Source organism: Pinus tabuliformis, chromosome 1_1 (genome assembly GCF_031772625.1).
Source record: "Pinus tabuliformis cultivar Carrire ecotype Pingquan chromosome 1_1, CPIR1, whole genome shotgun sequence".
NCBI lineage: Eukaryota > Viridiplantae > Streptophyta > Pinopsida > Pinales > Pinaceae > Pinus > Pinus tabuliformis.
This window is the reverse complement of record NC_142297.1, coordinates 547188729-547209661: the sequence shown is the minus strand read 5'-3', so window position 1 is coordinate 547209661 and position 20933 is coordinate 547188729.

Genomic DNA, 20933 nt, shown 5'->3' with positions numbered 1-20933 from the left:
CAAGAACTGGTATCCATTTTTTAGGATTGATGATATGTTTAACTAGTTCAAGGGAGCAACAATGTTCTCAAAGATTGATCTAATATCATGATAACATTAGGTACACATCAAAGAAGAGGATATTTACAAGACTGCTTTCTGAACCAGGTATGGGAATTATGATTTTGTTGTAGTTCCTTTTTGTCTAACTAATGCTCCATCTACTTTTATGTGCTTGATGAATAGTGTGTTGTGCCCTTATCTAGACAAGTTTGTTATTGTGTTCATTGATGATATATTGATATATTTTAAAAACTAGGAAGAGCATGCCAGAAATTTAGAAACACTACTGAGGTTTCTAAGGGAGCGTTAGTTGTATGCCAAGCTTAGTAAATGAAACTTCTTTCAGATAAAGGTGCATTACTTAGGATGTTGTTTCCAAGGAAGGCATAACAGTGGAACCGGAAAAGATAAGAGCTATTATGGAATGGGTAGCTCCTAGAAATGTGGATGAGGTAAGATCATTCATGGGACTAACAAGTTATTATAGGAGGTTCATCAGGAACTTCTATCAGAATTCCTATCCTCGGTTACATCATTACAGAGGAAAGGTAATAAATTTGAATAAACAAAGGAATGTGCAACAAGTTTTGATCAGTTGAAGGAGTTATTGACAAATCCAGATAAAGAGTTTGTGGTGTGTACATATGCCTACAAGAGAGGAATTGGTGGAGTCTTGATGCAGGAGGGACAAGTGGTATGTTACGAATCAAGGAAACTGAATGAACACCAGAAAAATTATGTGACTCGTGTTATTAAGCTGATAATGATCATCCATGCTTTGAAGATGTGGAGAAGCTACCTTCTTGGTAGGAGGTTTTTACTGATCAGAAACCACAATGGATTGTGATACTTGTTTGACCAACTGAATCTGAATTCTAGGAAAGCTAAATGGTTGGCCACGATCAATGAGTTTGACTTCGATATCAGGTACATTAAGGGAAAGGAAACAAGGTTGCATATGCTCTTAACAGAAGAGTGCTGGTGAATCATATAGCAATTATGAGTTCTTATGGGACATATCTACAGGATCATATATTACAGGCAGGACAACAGGATGACAGGTACAGGGAGCTTAGGCAAAGGTTACAACAGGATATAGATGAACAATATGTGGAATATTGTCTTACAATAGATGGTTTGATTAGATTTAGGGACATGATCTATGTATCGGACAACAATGATCTCAAGAAGCTTATATTTATGGAATTTCATGTTAAACCATATTCAAGTCACCCAAGATATCAGAAGACATTGACAACGTTGAATAAGTTCTATTATTGGCCGAATATGAAGAAGGAAGTGGTAGAGTTTGTGGTTATATGCTTGGATTGTCAAAAGGTAAAAGCAGAGTGTAAGCATCTAGGTGGATTACTACAACCGATTCCAATTCCAGAGTGGAAATGGGAGGTCAATTCCATCGATTTCATTACAGTTTTTTCGAGGACATCTAGACAACATTATTCTATTATGGTTTTGGTTGAGAGGTTGAAAAAGGTATCACACTTCATTCCAGTGAAACCTACTTATTCAACTAATGATGTAGCATAGGTCTTCATCAGGGAGATAGTGAGGCTACATGGTGTTTCGAAGAATATTGTTTCAGACATAAATTCTAATTTCACTTCCAGATTATGGAAATAGTTGTTTGCAGGTTTGGGTACAGAGTTGACGTGATTCTAGAGGAAATGTTGAGCAGTATCTTACACTGGTTTGAGTTTGGTTACAAAAATGGGTATCAGGAGTCACTGAAGAAGAGTCTGTTTGAGGCACTTTGTGGGCGAAGTTGTAATACTCTTATTAGTTGGAGTGATCTAGTGAACAAGGTGTTGATAGGACCAAATAGGTTGGTAGAGATGGAATAATAAAATAAAGTTATCAAGAAGAATATAAAAGTATCACAAGACAGGAAGAAAAATTATGGAGATCAGCATATGTTGTTTAAGGAGTTTCAGTTTGGGGAACATGTGTACTTGCGCATCAAGCCCAAAAAGAGATCCTTAAGGATTGGGTCATGTGAGAAGATGGAACCTCAATATTGTGGGCCTTTTGAGATCCTTGAGAGGATTGGACCAATGACCTACAGACTTGCATTGCCTCTGATAATGAAAGTCCATGGTGTTTTCCATGTTTGATTTCTTAAAAGGTATATATAAAGGATGTTGATCATGTTATTGATTGGTTTGTATTGTAGGTGGATCCAGAAGGATAATTCGAGCCAGAACCTTAGTGTATTTTGCATAGAAACATGCTCATGCTTCGAAACTGACCAATAGAGTAGGTTAAAGTGCAATGGAATAACTTTGGGCATAATGAAGCTACATGGGAGATGGTTTATCAAATGCGACCTGTGTATCCTTCTCTATTCACTAGTTGAGAGGATGTCTTTTGGAATATGTTTTGGAATGGTGTTTTGGTATACGTATATATGTATATGGATGTAAATATTGCCATGAGTTATGCTATAAAGCTCCAATAAGTGGTATGGTTGTCATGTTATTATGTCGCCATGTTGGTTTTATTTTCAGTAGGTTAATCATTGTAAATATTGCATCGAGCTAAGTTATAAAGCTCCATGGGAAATATGATTTTCTTTTTAGTGGTCTCGCTAGTTGTAGGTGTCATTGAATACCAAGGATGGTGTTCCACTAAGGAGGGGTGTCTTTAACAACCACAGGTTAAAAATCCATTTAATAAAGTTAATAAAGGAAAAATAATACCAAGGTCATGGGATACGTATTCTAAGATGAATGTTGGGCAAAACATCCTAGTGGGTGTTCATTTGGTTTATTATGGCTAAATGAAATTTGCAAAGGAAATGGAAAAGGTTTTGAAAAGGCAAGAGACATTTATTGGTATTTATTTATGAAAATAATGGAAAATAGGAGGAAAGGAAGGTGAAAGGTCATAGGTTGCATGTGAGGAGGAAAATCAAGGAAAATAATGGAAATTGAAGAAAATAGGGGCCTCATTAATAAAAATGCTTTTGAGGATCAATTCCCAACCTTTTTTTAGTTCATTGTTGGAACTCTCTCCCTATTCTATCTACTCTCACATTCTCTTGCACACTTAGATCATTCTTGGAGCACTCTAGCATTAGAGGAAGGAGGGAAAAGGAGGGACAAGAAATCAAAGGGAAGTGAAGGTCAAGCAAGGAAGAGTTGGATCAAGCTGCTACATCAGGATTACTTGCAGGTATCAAATTGCATGTGTGATTTCCTTGCTAGTTTTGGCATGCATGTTACATGCATTTGTGTTTTTGGTTCTCTTGTTGTCTTTGACATGTGTTTTTCCAAGTGTGACGGTGTTTTTTAGCCTTGCCTTGCCATTTCTGGATAACCATTGTGTGATGGGGTTTCTCTTATTTGGTTGAGTTGGATTTTCAGATGGTTTCGAAACTGAGTAGGGTGGTCTCAAGGAAACACAAGGCCTAGGAATCCCTAGACCGGTGAATGTGGGATTGCAGTAAAGCCTAATTGCGTATATCCTCGTTGGGCTAGGAATCCTCTACTGGTGAATGGAGGAATATATAGTAAATCCTAAAAGGTGGAGACAGAAAAATTCCTCACAATTTAGGTGGAGAGATCCAGAGGCATCCACGCTTGTATAGGCCTAGTGATCCCTGGACCGGTATATGAAGGGATTGCGGCAAAGCCTAGTAGTGTATGCTTCTTGTTTGGACCTAGGAATCCCTTGGTGGAGTTGTGGTAAAGCCTAGTTTTATAGATGAGGAGTTAGACCTAGGAATGCCTTGGTGGATTGTAGTAAATCCTGAGGAAGCCCTAGCTATTTTGTTGTAAGTCCAACATTCATGCTTGGAATATGGCATGGGGGTGATTGGATGAAAGAAATATTTGGTTCAACCTAATCTATGGTCGGGTGGTACATGGAAGTCCCTGACCTGGTTGTATTTTCATATGTTAATATGATATATTTTCCTCTTGTGTATTATGTGTAAATGTGTTTTTTATTATGTGATTATAAGGGATGTTCTATCATTGTTCTTTTGTTGGTTATAAGCATGGTTTATGATAGACTTGAGTTATGGATCTCATCTTGTTTGGTTTTGTAAATGAAATGTTAATTAATGAATTAACTAATAGATGATATTGCATCTATTATGAGAGGGCATTAAAAACTCTCGATGATTCTCAGATAAGTATGAAGTCCATATGCTCATATATGTTTATATGACCTGTAGATTACATGTTCATGATGTGTTTTATGAAATGTTTGCCATGGTTTTTGGGGGTTAGGTCAAGTCCTTGTTCAAGTTTTTGTGTTAGTAGCCTTGTCTCAATTTTATTTATCATTGATAGAAGTTTCATGAAATTCTAGGCAGAGGCCTGAGTCCTAGCCCTAAAAAAGTGGCCCAAAATCTGGGGTCACTAGTATAGAACTTCTTGATAAAGGCCACAATCGGATGGATGCCTTGTTGTGGGAGTGACTGGAGGGTCCCAGTCACATGGAAGGCTTGTCATGAGAGTGACTAGGGGTCTATTTTAGTCAAGAAGCAAGTTCATTCAGGGGTTGGACACCTGGAGAGATTGGTTGGCTCCTAAAGGTTCTGTAGCTCCCGAGGAAGGTCAGTTTGGTTTTGGTTTATCGATTCCACTTCATTCATTGTACTTGGGGATTTGAATTATATCATGATGATGATGATGATGATGATGGTTAACGTCCACTGAGACCAAATTGGTCTATCGGACCTACAATTTTCTTAATTTTTACTTGTCTGGCTCCTCGTCTTTCTTGGCGAGATTGGTGTTGTAGCTTTCTTTCTTTTCTCTACGGTCTTCCAACTTCCTTTGTCTTGCATCTCCTTCATCTCTTCTGGTTCTTGGGACATTGGTGTCTTAGCTTCGCGATCTATAGTCGGAGAAGTTTGGTTTAGGAGATCTGATTTGCTGTTAAATGAAGATTTATTTTTTGCGGTATTCAAATCCTCATAACTGTTGATTTGTTGGGGCGGGCTTTCTCCTTTCTTGCTTTGAGAGTTGTTTCCTTCTTCCTTGATTTCTTGTGACTCAGAGTTTTCTCTAGAATATTCTTCTTTGATGACAGTGTAGTGTTCTTTTTGTGCTCCTTCCCACCATGTAGATCTGTGGTGGTTTTTTCTAGCAAAATTTTTCTCAGAGGCTTTTGGGCAATTTTTGGCTAGATGCCCCGTCTCAAAGCACGATCGACATCTGAAGAGGACACTTTCATAATCAAGCTTCTGGTTCCACACATAGTCTTTACTTGTTAGGTTTATTTCAGCTGGGAATCCGGCGCTGAAATCCATTTCCACACAGATGCGTGCATAGGTGGTTCTGGCATATTCCTCTGTTTTTGGGCACCTGCAGTAAAATTTCCCAATTGCATTTCCGATGGCTTTCAGCGAGGAGAGATTCCAGAGATGCAAGGGTAGGCTTGGAAATCTCACCCAAACTGGTGCTGAGGTTATCATTGCTGTAGAGGGATCGAATGATGGGTTCCATGGCTTCATAAATAGGCCTGATTTTTCCCAAAACCAAGGGCCGGAATCTAGAATACATTGTCTGCTTTCAGGATTTTCAAAATATACTATAAAGAAACCTCTAGCACAGGGGTAGATATTAATTTCATCAGAAATGATAGGCTTCCATACCTCCGAGATCCAATTGTGGAGTGCTATCAGCCGCGGCCAAAAACCATTGAACCGGCAAATTAGGGCACTTTCGGAGAACTTCAAAGCTTCATCGAGTGAGTCCTGGACCACTTGGATAGTGGGAGCTGGGGCTTCACTCACGATATGGGCAGGAGATTGCCCTCCAGAGGCGGATGAGCCACCAGTTATTTTTGCAAAGCTCGGAGCCATATTTTACGCAGATCTGCACCAGATCTATACCGCAGATTCAATTCAATACCGCAGATCTATACCGAAGGCTAAAAAAAGATCTCTTCCCAATCTTGGGAGAAGGTATTAATTTAATTTAGGATTGAGATCTGAAGAGAAAACTGCGAGAAAACTGTGGAAGAGATCTGCGGAGAAAACTGCGAGATATGCTACGCCCTTCACCGAAACCGCAGATCTGCCGGAGAAAAATACGAGATATGCTACGCCCTTCACCGGAACCTCAGATCTGAAGAACCGCAGACAATTCCACAACACATAAAATAATATAGTTTATATATATATACGCCCTTCACCGAAACCGCAGATCTGCCGGAGAAAAATGCGAGATATGCTACGCCCTTCGCAGATCTGAAGAACCGCAGACAATTCCACAGCACATAAAATAATATAGTTTATATATATATACGCCCTTCACCGAAACCGCAGATCTGCCGGAAAAAATGCGAGATATGCTACGCCCTTCACCGGAACCGCAGATCTGAAGAACGCTTGGTATATTCACGAATAACCTTCGTCACTCTTCATCACATGTTTACCCCTGTGGACCATTTATCTTGGGTAAATGTGGGAGGAGGGCATTACATCCTCTTTGCCATGTAGAAATTCAATTGATTTTAACAAAAAACTTTAAAAAAATTTGGATATAATTGTTTGTAGCTTTTAAATATTTGATTCCTAATCAATCGATTTTTTTGTACGAATAACCTACATCATATTAACACACTAAAACATAATTAAAATCCACACTATTGGAATTTAAATTCACACTACAAATAAACCTAAGTGATCACTTGACTAATTCTAAATTTGAATTCTTTTAAAAATATTTTTCAAGCTCTTAAATAGAAAATTGTATTCAAAATAGAGTACTTGTCTTATGCTTAAGGAAAACAATGTATTCCTAATGTCTGCATAGAAAAATAGAGTATTTAAACTAGACTAGGAAAACAGAAGAAACTACACTATGAAAATCTTATGAAAAAACGTCGCACATCCTGGAAAAGGGGGCCCTCTTGGTGGTCACACACGCTTTAAGGGAAACTCAGAGGCTAACTACTAATCAATCACACATGAATTATGCACAAAGATAATAAAACTCGACTAGTTTGCAAATTTTATTAAGGATAAAGAGTTCATACAGTAAGATTTAATTCCAAATTTGTTTGCCTCCACTGAGCAAGACTTCAATATATATAAGACTTATGAAGTAACAAGTCTCAAAATCTTCTTGCTACAAATAAGAACTAGATGTGATGACTAAGAGTTCTAATGCTATATTCTATACTCAGAGCATACAACTCAACTTATTGTGTGATGATTTATGAATCTTGAAGATCACACGTTAGCCATTAAATCTCGTTCTCCAGTGCTTAATCCTGCAACGACGCAACAATGACTTATCACAATATTTCAATGCCATGTCATGGTGACATGTCACAAGACTTCAGTGTTCTGCCTCCATGGTATATCATGTAATTGTTCACCACTTTGACTAGAATGTTGACCTTGATGACATTGACATGTTTGCCTTTCCAATGTGCCTAATAGGTGGGTAACCATATTGATGATTTTTTCCACGTGATCTAATGCTTGGTTTGGTTAAGTTGTTCCTAGAAATGTGCCAACCTACAAACCTGCTTTAGGAATAAAGGGAAGCTACAAATTATTTTAGTTTTTACAACTGCCACATTTTAGCTTGTTTTTATAAAGAAAATGTATAAAACACTAGAATATTGGACATATTACCATTGAAGATGTTTCTTGAAACCTTTGAAGCTCTGATAACATATGTACATATGGATGGTGATAAAAGTATGCAAAAAGGATGGTTATTAAGGCTTATAAAAGATGAAAATTGTAAAAGTATAATAGTAAGGTGAAAAGAAGGAGTTAATTCCTTGACCCATCATTCCCCAACTCTTAAGATTTTTCATGTTCCCATGTATTGATAAAATTTCCATTTCTTTTCATTATCCTAGTCATAACACAGTCTCAGAAGCCTAAATAAGGATATCTAGGTTATTTTGAGTGTTTTCATTCTTCATTGCAATTGACCATCTCAGTTTATTCATGATAACTTTATCTTTTAAGATCGTGATCTTGGACTGTAGTGCCACGTTGACCTTCTTCAGTTTTGAGTTCTTACTATACCAATAATACATACTCTTAAGCATTTTTTGATTATGTTCTTCAAGGGTTTCATTTTCACATTTATATTTCTTTCCAAGACCTCAAGCTTTGTTGTTTCTTGTTTTAGTGCATTTTTTATGTTTGTCTCTTCAAAGACATCAAAAGGTGGGTCATATTTAGGAGATGGATTTGAGCCATGAATTAGAGATGTTGACATACCATAATCAAGGGAATAATTAGGAAAATGAGAGAAGAATTGTTGTACCTTTTCATGTTGAACCTATTTTTCCAAGGAGTCAATGTAATCATAGACTTCTTGTTGAACCTTATCAATTTTTGGGCTTCCCTTCCCTTTTTCTAGTGTTTATAATGTAGGAGTAGATACTTTTGAGACCTCTCTTACTTAGGTGGGAATAGAGTTAATTTCTAAATGATTGTGTTCTTTTTTCATGTTGCAGGTTACGCTTCGATACTTTCCCATTTCTAAACTAATCTCTTTTCATAACTATTTTTCTTGACACCCTTTTTCTTTGAAATATTCTTCATAATTACATCTTTCTTTGTCTGTGCTAAAAGGGTTTTATGGTCCTTCTTTTTTGCTAGCTATTTCTTCACACTTTTTTCCTTTTGAGCTCTGGTTCAACTTTTTTGTTGTTTTGAACCTAAATTTTTCTTCTTTCCTAACTTGTAATTTGAAGATTTTTTTTACTCCATATGATCAGAAATTAGTGCATCAATAGTCTTAGGAACATTTACTAGTTCTAGAATTTATCTTTCTGCAGGATTTTCGGACGTTATAGTCTCAATTTCCATCGACTTATGAATTGGAATTTCCATATCCTTTGCATTTTCTACATGCTTAGGGTTTAAGTTTTTGCAATAGAAACCCTAGATCACCTACAAATTATTTTGGAACCTTGATTACTTATTTATTTAGGTGCATCTTTAAAATGATTCCTTAGGAGGAAATCCTCCCAGTTGTCACCCCATAGATGTTTCAGGGAAAACTAGTGTCAATTCAAACTACTAGTCCCACTAAGACGGGTAGCTATCTTAGAAACAAACAATGAAAGCTTTTCAAGAGTTCCTTTAAGTGTGATAGATGGAAGAGAAGAAGAGAGGACCAACCTAGATCTTTCGCTTTGATCCTAGCTTGATTTCTCCCTTCCTTGATAGAATTTTCCACCCCTCTGCTACTTGCCCCGCTTCAAAGAGTACTTGTAGAGTCAAAGTAACAACAAACTATCGAAGCATCTCTATCTAAAACATCATAAAAAATGAGGAATCAAAAACACCTTGACCATACAATTGCATTCATAAACAAGATTCACAAATACACTATCATATGGAGGAAAACTCAAAGAAATTTATTAATAGTAATGTAAGAGAGGATTACAACCCAGCTGTTTGATCCAGCATCATCCTCCCAATTGTAGAAGCCCTCTTCACCTCATGAACAAGCAAATCACCCAACAATGCAATGTATCTTCTCACCAACAAACCAACAACACTTGCTTACAAAATACAAAATTCCAACCTCTAGATCTCTCAGATGAGGGATCCATTTATAGATGTCTTGCAAGGGTGTGAGTCAGCTCTGGGTTTTTTATTAGTGTCATTCCACTGATAGTTCTTGGTTCCACTTGGATATTTCATGATCTCTTACTCATCCCTGGGCGAATTCAGAGAGGCAAGTGTCACAGGAGAATTTTTTGGAAGATTCCATGATCATCCACCTTGCAAACTATCTCTGCCATTTGTATATTCTTGCTCATCGCACCCCATAGAAGGCCATTTCAGTATGCATTGCACCTGGCCAGTTAGGTAGTCAGTATGCATCGCACCTTGCCCATGGAGCAGTCCGTGTGGTCTAGTTTTGGCCAGTTCTGAGTAGTTTTTCAGGTGGAACTTCTGGGAATGATGTAATCAGTTGACCATGATCCTTTAGGGTATGAAACAACACTTTTAGGGACTTAAGGAGCCCCTATTTTATGGACATATGAGTTTGTGGTTGCAGTGCCCAAATATGTCTATAACAGCTGCCCCCTAAAGCATGAGGTCATAAATCTTCTGATGTCAGGTGAAATGCTTTATTCATGAGGATCCGAGGTATTCATACTGGAAGGTGACCTGTACAAGATACAATACAATACATCATCATCATATTATTTTCATGATCTAGTTGAGGCGGGCATTCCCATGCGCAGCTTTATAAATTCATTTTCATGTACATAGGACAGACAATTGTCTGCTGTTGCAGACTGGTGATTCTTCGCATGAAGAGTCATCTTCCCTGGCTAGATGACTATCTATCCAGCTTCTGTGTACAATTGATGTCTTTATTTTCCTGAATATATCGCAGTCCAGATGGATGAAACTAGATCCGGGGTCTTCAAAACTCATCCAATCTTCACCCGATGTACAAGTCGATCCATGTGAGAAGATGTTCTGAAGTCGAACATGGAAAGACATCGCCTGATTACCAACCAATGATGTAAGCTATTAACAGACGCGAGAGGAGTCACCGATAATAATGATGACCCTCAAGGTACTACAGTACAATTCACATGTTGTGAATATATGAGCTGATGTAGAACACCACGCAAAGTCTTTCGGTTGAAGGTCATTGATGTAAACCTGTCTCCGGAAGTGAGAAACTTGCCATTGAGGCATGCAAGCTTCAAAGTACTGAAAGGGTTGTTTCTAAGTCAACTTCTTGGATAATGAGCTGATGTCGAAAAGAAGTGACCTGTCGTAGGAGGGCCTTGATGTATCCCACATCTACGACACGAAACAGAGCAAATGATTTTTGTGGAGGTGAAAATGATCTGATGATATAAGGTTCAGGAATGGCGGCCATGAAAAATGAAGAGTGGATGTAATGCAGTGGATGAGGCGTTTGCTGGATGGTGAATTCTCTGAATGACTTCTCTTGAACATATTGGCGACACTGATATGGACTGGTAGCGTTAACCCCATGGATGGCACGACGGACCAATGGTGACGGTGAACGGAAAAACCCAACCCAACTCAATCACGGTGATGGAGTGAAAGTGTCATGTTCAAGAGCGACTTGCTACCAATAGAGTTCTTCAAGTTTTCTTCCCATTTTTCCCCAGTCATTGTTGACCAGTACCTCTTTATTTTTGACAAGCTTGAGGAGGATAACATATTCTTGGTCTATAATTTTCCCTTCGGGCAAACCTGTCGCTTTGTGTTTAGCAAGCCTAGTGTCAGTGATACTTGTTCTTGTCTGGGTGGACAAGTTCATTGCTATTGTTTTAACGAGTTTAATGACAAATATAACTCAGTCCTTTTCATGTTTAGAGAGTCTGAAAATGGATGAAAAGGAGACTCCAACAGTCCTTTTTCGTGGCATAATCCCTTGAGTCCGAAAAAGTGTAAAATAATATGAAAGGGATGACTTTTCGATAGTTTTAACGAGCCGACAAAGACAAGCACTCGATATTTTTGTTTAATAATCCCTTAAGTCCAAAAATATTAAAATATATGAGAGGGATGGTGTTCCCCTTAATTTAACGAGCTGGAAAGGCCAATAGCTCAAAAATCTTTTTATATTTAACGAGTCTAAAAAGAGTTTAAAAGAGGCTCGTTTTTTAGGAATAAGTGGTATTTCTGTGTAGCAGCTGGTTCCAGGTAAGTTTCGAACTTCTCAAAACATGGCAATGTGAAGAGGGTGGCAATCAGAATCACTCATCGCAGATGTTCCTCAGAAGGGTAAACAATCAAGTGGAAGCGTATGGTCGGCCGAATGAAATGGAGGTGACGGAAGGAACACAACCAAAGTTCAAAAAGGGCAGATAGCAAAGCGATCACAAAGGTTATTTACCAAAGGCGGGTTTATTTTTTAATGAGCTTGAACCTTGTGCCAACATGTGCTTAGTGTAGGTTGATTTTTAGCGAGCTTGAACCTTGCAGGAACATTGCTCTTACTAGTCTTTTGATAATGTCTCTTGGTAGATTTATTCTTTAACGAGCTTGAACACTACTATAACATGTGCTCATGACCTTTTTATGTAAGCTAGAAATGACCGAGCTACGAGGTTAAAGGGTTAAGAACCTACAAACTAAGAAAATCAAAGGTCGCTTTTCACTTGCATGCAAAGGTTTGCATGCCCCCAGGTCTTTCAGTAAAAGGAGAGTTTCCAGGTTACCAAATGGAAGTCCCTGCAGTTAGGCAGGATTGTTTTTGTCGACAAAAAAAACTCTTCCTTTGCTTTGTCCATTGAAATAGACGAAGGTGATTGTTGTGAGCTTCCAATCACATAGCGTACGAAGGTGAATGCTGTGAGCTTCCATTCACAATCGTACAAAGGAAATAATCGCGTCAGATTGATTACATAACCTATACGGGAATGTTTTTCGGTCCAAGTATTATAACCTTTCAAGAAAACCTCTCTTTTCCTCTGGGTTCACCCACCGAAGTAGACTAGGGTGCATGCCCCCAAATCTTCATCACACTCACCAAACTACTCGCGGTAATTAGGTGGATGGGATGAAGGTGGAAGAGACATTGTTGATGTGAAGAGACCGTTTAGGGATGATGGTTGATTTATAGCTGTGTTTGAACCAGGAAATGAAAGCTGGTCGACAAGTTGCACCAGTCTGCCTTCATGTGGAAAACACATCACTCAAAAGGATGTGGAAACAATGGCTTCCATGCTAGATATATAATCACGTCCAAGGAATAGATTGTAATCTAGTGGACCTTGGACTACCATCACGTTCAAATGAACGGTTTTCTTTCTCAAAGTTATCGGTAAATTTGGAAGGATCCCTAATGGTCGACTGGTTCCTTTGTTGAAGCCCGAAAAAAAAAATTTCTCAGGCAAAAGCGATGGCGAACCAAGTGCTTTCCAAGCAGTTGAGGAAAGGATACTCACTGAAGCCCCTTCATCTATGATTGTGCCAAACACGATCATTTTGTAAACTTGTACTATGATTCGGAATGGTACTTTAGATGGAAGGCGAGGTTTCGCTAGTTGATTCCAATCAAAGAAAACGACTAGACTGCTCGGAGGACGTACCGGATAAATGTCCGGATAAGTTTCATGAACTGGGGGTGTCTCTTCCTATTTTGAAGGAATGGGTGGATTTCCCCCAAGTTCATTAGACTCTGTATTGACAAAAAGAATTTGAACGGTGTCGTTCTCATCCTCTTTGGAAACTATATCATCTAAAGGTGGATTTTCTGAAGGCAAGACTGGGTCGATTTCCATCTCGACCAGTTGACTTTGATCCGGTATGGACTCAGAAGGTTCACTTTCAATGATAGGCGATTCGATTGACAATTGAGTTATGTCAATCGGGTTTTCAACTAGCGAACGACTTGGCAAGAGTTTCTTGTATCCAGGTGGAAGTTGTTGCGGTGAAGCAAGCCGGTTATCCAAAATGCTTTTGGCTTCGTCCACGAAAGGACAACGGTGAAGAGTACGATCACCTTCACATAACCTACATGGAACTCTGACTTTTCCTTTTTGTCTACTGACCTCATTTTCACTAGTTGATGGTGCGCTGTCAACCTGACCGTCAGGGGTTGATGACACTGAATGGTGCAAACGAGGAGACCATTCTCTCAAGATCCGCGAGATGCAAGGTCAATCTTGATGGTAATGTCTCTCCTTGCAAATTACGCATGGAGTTTTTGGTTTGGAAACTTTAGTGTGCGGATTTTCACTAGACGATGCATTGGTGTTCCCTTGTTTAGCTAGCTTCTTCTTCTTCTCCTTCCCTTTCTTTTTCTTCTCAGCTACTTGGTTTTTAGTATCACTAGTTTCACCAAGCGAAGAGGAAGAAGGGGAAGGAGAATGAAACGAAGTAGAAGGCGAAGGGGTAACTTTAGTATCATTTGGTTGCTGATTAGATTGTTGAGTAATTGCGGTGTTTTGAACGACAGAGGTCGAGAAAAGCCATACCGGCAGGCCGTTTGTGATTCCTGGAAGGGACAATGTAGCCATATATGGAGAACCAATATCTCCCCAAGAGGAGAAAGGACTAGGATTTCCTCCAAGGGGGATTCCTTGATTGGTAGACTCCATTATCTCAACCTTAGATCAACGAAGGAACAAGGATGTTATTCCGATTAAAATAAATTTTAAAGACACTTTGATGCAACTTGCTTTTTCAATTTTTAAGAGTCGAGAAAAAGCTAAAGGTGACTCTAGTCTCCTTCAATTTTTAATGAGCTTGAAGTGACAAGTGCTTAGATGGACCTTTTCTTTTAGGGAGTCGAAAAGGAATGAAAGTGACTGCTCTGGAAGTCTAGATAGAGGGTTTACCAAATCGATCGTAAAACTGCAAAATACACCTTGGTGATAAATGATAGAGAAATTACCAAGGACTTATGTACGACAGTCAATCTTCTCGAATGTTGTGTTCAGTGCATTACGATCGATAGGGCGGTAGACACGGCTTCCTAAGGATAAAGGATATAAACCTATTGTGGTCTCCCAATATATACTCGACGATACAGGGAGCACAAGTTCGTACTGGCACTTGTCATATCAAAGAGGAGGAATCACCCAACCTTCGATGAAAATGATAGTTACCAGGTTTTACGACGCCGGAACACGTCTCTAGCCTAGACTTCTAGATGTGTTGCGCTAGGTTCCAAAGCGTTTTTATGTTCATTGGGGTTTATTTTAGAGTTGATCTTGCTTAGTAGTTTGTCTTTCAAGGTTCACCGCATGATGTAGATGTGAAATTCCTAAATATGCAATCTAAAATGATAAACAGTCGTTTATGTTCTTTTAGCAATGAAAATCCTAGCTACAAAGGAAAGAAGATAATGATTTTCTTTCAGCAGAGAGCATAGAGCACACACTAGATGCACTTTCCTAAATCAAATTTCGCATGCAGTCAAAATGCAGATGCACATGCATGTATTTGTTTTCTGCTTTCTTAATGTGTGAATGCCAAAAAAGAAAGCTAAGTACAAATCTGAACTATTTTCTTTCAAAGCGACAGTACTAACAATTTTCTTTTCAAAATGAAAGGAAGACTAAGACGACACTTTTTGATTTCGAATTGAAAACTGTTTTCGACACTTGAAATACTAATAATTTCAAAATCAAGTACAATGACAAAAGTACAATCAACTATCTAGAAGAGGAAGACTTTACAACACTCTTCTTTTGATTTAAAAAGACAATTACGACACTTGCATCAAAAACGACAATTTGATTAGGCTACTTTCGACAAAGGAAGAGTGTAAAAGATTGACAAATACACAAAAACATTTATAATTCCTAACTGATGGAGGCTGAAATAATGTGAAGGAAGATAGTTTCAGCAAGAAGGTACTGATCATGAACAGCAAAACTACTGAATAAAGCTGAAAACAATGAGAAAAAACCAAATTTCAAAGAAGAAAACAATGTCACTCAATCATCGCACCTGCAACACAGGGAAACAGGGATACATCTCACCTACAACACACGGGAGGTGCGATGCATCCAAGTTGCATAGTCACAAGTAGTGTGATGGGCTAGGGAGCGAAACTAAGTATGGTTTTTGCTCAAAGTTTGCAGTTGAGTTTAGTGATTTAGGCTGAGTAATGATGGACAATAAAAACAAAGCATAAGGGTAGGATCTGATGAGGTTCTGAGCTGCCACAAGGGCACTTAGGATGCTTTGTAAGTCAGATGTTCAGTTCATAAACCAACCTGGAGATTGACTGAAGTAGCATTTATCTACTTCACAATAGCAAATGCGTTTCGAAGGCTAGCTGGCTAACTTCAAGCTCTGTCTGTAATTTATAAAGCAAACAATAAACAAACAAAACAAACTATTCGTTCCCCAGTGGAGTCGCCATTTTGTTTCAGGGAAAACTAGTGTCGATTCGAACTGCTAGTCCCACTAAGATGGGTAGCTATCTTAGAAACAAACAATGAAAGCTTTTCAAGACTTCCTTTAAGTGTGATAGATGGAAGAGAAGAAGAGAGGACCAACCTGGATCTTTCGCTTGATCCTAGCTTGATTTCTCCTTTCCTTAATAGAATTTTCCACCCTTCTCCTACTTTCCCTGCTTCAACGAGTACATGTAGAGTCAAAGTAACAGAAAACTATCAAAGCATCTCTATCTAAAACATCATAAACAATGAGGAATCAGAAACACATTGACCATACAATTGCATTCATAAACAAGATTCACAAATACACGATTATATGGAGGAAAAATCAAAGAACTTTATTAATAGTAATGTAAGAGAGGATTACAACCCAGCTGTCTGATCCAGCATCATCCTCCTAGTTGTAGAAGACCTCTTCACCTCATGAACAAGCAAATCACCCAACAATGCAATGTCTCTTCTTACCAACAAACCAACGACACTTCCTTACAAAATACAAAATTCCAGCCTCTAGATCTCTCAGATGAGGGATCCATTTATAGATGTCTTGCAAGGGTGTGAGTCAGCTCTGGGTTTTTGATTAGTGTCATTCCATTGATAGTTCTTGGTTCCACTTGGAGATTTCATGATCTCTTACTCATCCCTGGGCGAATTCAGAGAGGCAAGTGTCACATGAGAAGTTTCTGGAAGATCCCATGATCATCCACCTTGAAAACTGTCTCTTCCATTTGTCTATTCTCGCTCATCACACCCCACAGAAGTCCATTTCAGTATGCATCACACCTGGCCAGTTAGGCAGTCAGTATGCATCGCACCTTGCCCATGGAGCAGTCTGTATGGTCTAGTTTTGGCCAGTTCTGAGCAGTTTTTCAGGTGGAACTTCTGGGAAATGATGTAATTAGCTGACCATGATCCTTTAGGGTATGAAACAACACTTTTAGGGACTTAAGGAGGCCTTGTTTTATGGACATATGAGTTTGGGGTTGCAGTGCCCAAATATGTCTATTACAATAGACACAATTCTTCCTTAACTAGACCAAAATCGTACAAACTCTTGTTAATGTTTCTTGAATATATTTGAATGTTAAATGCCATATTTTTTATATTGTTGATCAACTAACAATCTAAATTAATCTCTTTTCCTCTTTGGAAGTGCATTAGAAGATGAATGCAGTAAAAGAAAACCATTCCATACCTTCCCTCACATGTGATGGTTTTTTTAAGGATGAAGAGCAGATTTCACTACCTTTTCTTGAATGAATCCATAGGAATACCTTTTTTCCAATTTTTCATTTCCATTTTGGGATTTATGAGAAACGTCTTCCACAAATCATCTTTAAATATTTGGCATTTGAACCAATTTCCACCATGTTTTGGGTAACTCGATAACCTATGCAAAAAATGACTCTGTAATCCTTAGTATGACATCACCAATTTAAGCTTCAACACCATCAAATTCCCTAGTGAATACTCTGATTACGTCTACATCATGCCCCTAAAAATTCTCATAAAAATTAAGTCATCCTATTGTCTGTAGTTTTTTCCTGCATTTAGGGTAAGCTTTTAAGAATTTTTTGGAAATTGGTTTAGTTTTGATGACAATGCCCATCTTGCACTCATGAATTCTAGGCTTTGAAATGTTCATGTCTGTCACTACCATGTAACGGTGGTAGAACTATATAGGAATGAATATAAAAACAATAATATGATGTTGGATGGAATATGAAATATGGAGAAGGTGGTGAATAATGGATGGGAATTGTTAGTGGTGGAGTAATAATGGAGAATTCCTCCAATCCCTTATAATCAGTATTTGAATGATCAATGAAATTGGTAAGGTGATTTCATAATTGATTTCAAGATTGAATTTTTATGTCATGATTAATGATAATGGGATGTGGAAAATAGAAAAATCATGAGACGATTGCTATCAATTATTAATCATGCATCTTTTGAACTTTGGTTATAGAAATATGTCATTTATTTTATGTCCTATAGTTTTACTTGATAGAAACAAACAAAATGTTTACCTTTGTTACCTTTTGCAAGTTGAATGTTCTTTGAAATAGGTCCTTTCAAGCTATTGATGTTGTTGTTGGAGTTGAACTTTTGATCTTGCTCCTTAATCCTTTGAGAAATTTTATGGATACTTAATATATCTATAGCTATGGAAATTTTGGTAGACTAATAAATTTTATGGTGAAGCATGCTGCTTTTATTCCGAATTAAAGGATCTTCCATATCTTTCAAAGAATAATCTTTTGACATTGTTGATGTAATTATTTTGATATGGAGAGAAATAAAATTCTACACGCCAGAAATGTAGACTTCAAAACTTCAAACTTTTAAGGAATTAAATGCAAATCCTAGTTTCCATAAGTTGGTTTTCAATTAGGAAGAAAACTTAAATTGAGTTTAATGGAGAAGGAGAATGATATACCATTTTCACCAACTCCATTTTTTATTATTGTTGCATATTTTGAACAAATTCTTCCCTTGTTTAGGGATTATGATATAGTTTTAATACATTCCCATCAACAAGAAAAATAATACCATCTTCATTGTTGGTTGTGATTTTCACTAATCCATTCTCATAGACTGATTCTATTTCATATGGACCTAACCAGTGTGTTTGAAACTTTCCTTGAAAATATTTAAATTTTGAATCAACTAAGAGATCCCAATCACTCAATTGAAATGTCTTCATATTAATGAACTTGTTGTTCCACCTTGTTCTTTGCTTCTAGATGATATTAGTTCTTTGGATATGATCATGTCTAATTTCATCTAGTTAATTCAACTACGCTAACCTTTTATTTTGTGCTTCAGAGAGGTTTAGCCCTAATCTTGTTGTTGTTTAGATTGTCTCTACTTCGAACTCTATAAGAAGTAGAACTTGCTTTCCATATAAAAGTTCATATGGTGCATGTCCATTGGCATTCTGCATGTGGTCCGATATGCCCAAAGTACTTCTAGAATCCTATCTTCCCAGTGTTTTTGATGCAAAAGGAATATCTTGGTTAGGATGGCTTCAAAAACTTTGTTTGTTGACTCCACTTGCCAACTGAATTGTGTGTGATATGGAGTATACTTTTTATGCTTGATTTTATATTTCTCCACACTATCTTGGACAAGCTTAGATGTAAAATATACATCCCGATATGTAACAATTTCTCTTGGGACACCAAAACAAGTGAAAAAATATCTTCAAAAACAAATGTTGCAACAACATTTTTAGTAGCAAAAATTAAATGTTTCACTTCTACCCATTTTGTTACATAATCAATACAAACAAGAATATACCTTTTCTGCCTGGATGTTGGATTAATTGGGCCTACAAAATCTAGAGCCCATTTTTCAAATGGATCTATAAGTACTTGAGGTTGTAGAGGCATATCATCTACTTGAATTGATCTTCCCATTCTCTAACAATTGTCACATCTTCTAACATATTGTTTGGCATCCTTAAAAATGGTAGGTCAATAATATCCAAAAAGGAGAACTTTGTATGCAGTTCTCTTGTGAGAGAAATTTCCTCCACATGGCTCATCATGACATGCTTTAAATATATCTATTATTTCATCTTTTCTCACACACCTTTTGATGATCAAGTCAGATCCAGTTCATAAAACTTCTCCTTCTATCCAAGATAAAGGTGCATTGAGTTTGATAACCCTTATTTCTCTTTGGCTTATAATTGTGGTGGTAAGTTTCTTGTTGCCAAATAGTCAGCAATATTTGTAAACCAAGGATATTTAGTAGAAATTGCAAAAATATGTTCGTTATCTTCCATAATAATTGTTGTATTATCATTTTGGATTCTACAAATAAAATCGATAATTGTGTTCTCCTTTCCAAATTTATGTAATATGCTGATGTTAAATTCTTGTGATAAGAAAATCCATCTAGTAATTATGTCATCAGTTACAAGTTTGTTGATTAAATATCTAATTGCAGAATGATCGATATGAACAAAGGTTCCATACCAATGATATAGTGTTTGAATTTATTGATGACATGGACTACTAGAAAAACTCATTTTCAATAACTAATAATTCAACTCTATAGGAGTTAAATTTTTACTTATATAATAAATGGCATAAGGAGTTTGTTGACCTTTTTATCCAAGTACAACCCCTAGAGCTATATCTAAAGCATCTATAAATATATGGAACAGGAGGGATCAATTTGGCCCTCTTAGTATAAGCACTTCAATTTTTTTATGTTTTAAAGAATCAAAAGTTAATTGACATGAAGAATTCCAATAAAATTCACATTCTTTAGTAAGCAATTTGAAAAGTGGCAAAGCTATTTTTGTAAATTTTTCTATGAATTTCCAATAATAGTCTACATATCTAAGGAAACTTCTTACATCCCTTTGAGACTTAGGTACCAAAAGTTTGACAATGAACTCAATATTTTCCAGATCAACTTTAATTCCATTACATGAAATATAATATCTTGAAACAATACCTTCATTAAACATCATAAAATCTTTTTCATGGCTTAAAGAAAGGTTAGTTTCTTAACATTTTACAAGGACTTTTTCAAGTTCTCTAGCGATTCATCATCCATTTAAACTTCAACACAATCATGGATCAAGTCAGAGAAAATACCTAGTACAGTTCTTTGGAATGTAGCATAGGCATTGCATATTCCAAAAGTTAGTACTTTGTAAGTGTATGTTCCCCATGGACATGTAAATTTGGTCTTATCCTAATATTTTAGTGCTATTTGAATTTGATTGTAACCACTAAAACCATTAAGAAAAAATAACTTCTTTCCTACTAATGTATCTAGAACTTTATCAATAAAAGGAAGTAGAAAATGATCTTTCAAAGTAGATTTATTTAACTCTTTGTAGTTCGTTCAGACTCGCCACTCACCATTTTTATTTGGTACAATAACAAATGGTGAAACCCATTGGCTGTTAGAAATCGGATAAATGAAGTTCACATTTAACATTTTTTGTAATTCTTCTTTTACAATTTCCCTCAAATTGGGATTCATCCTTC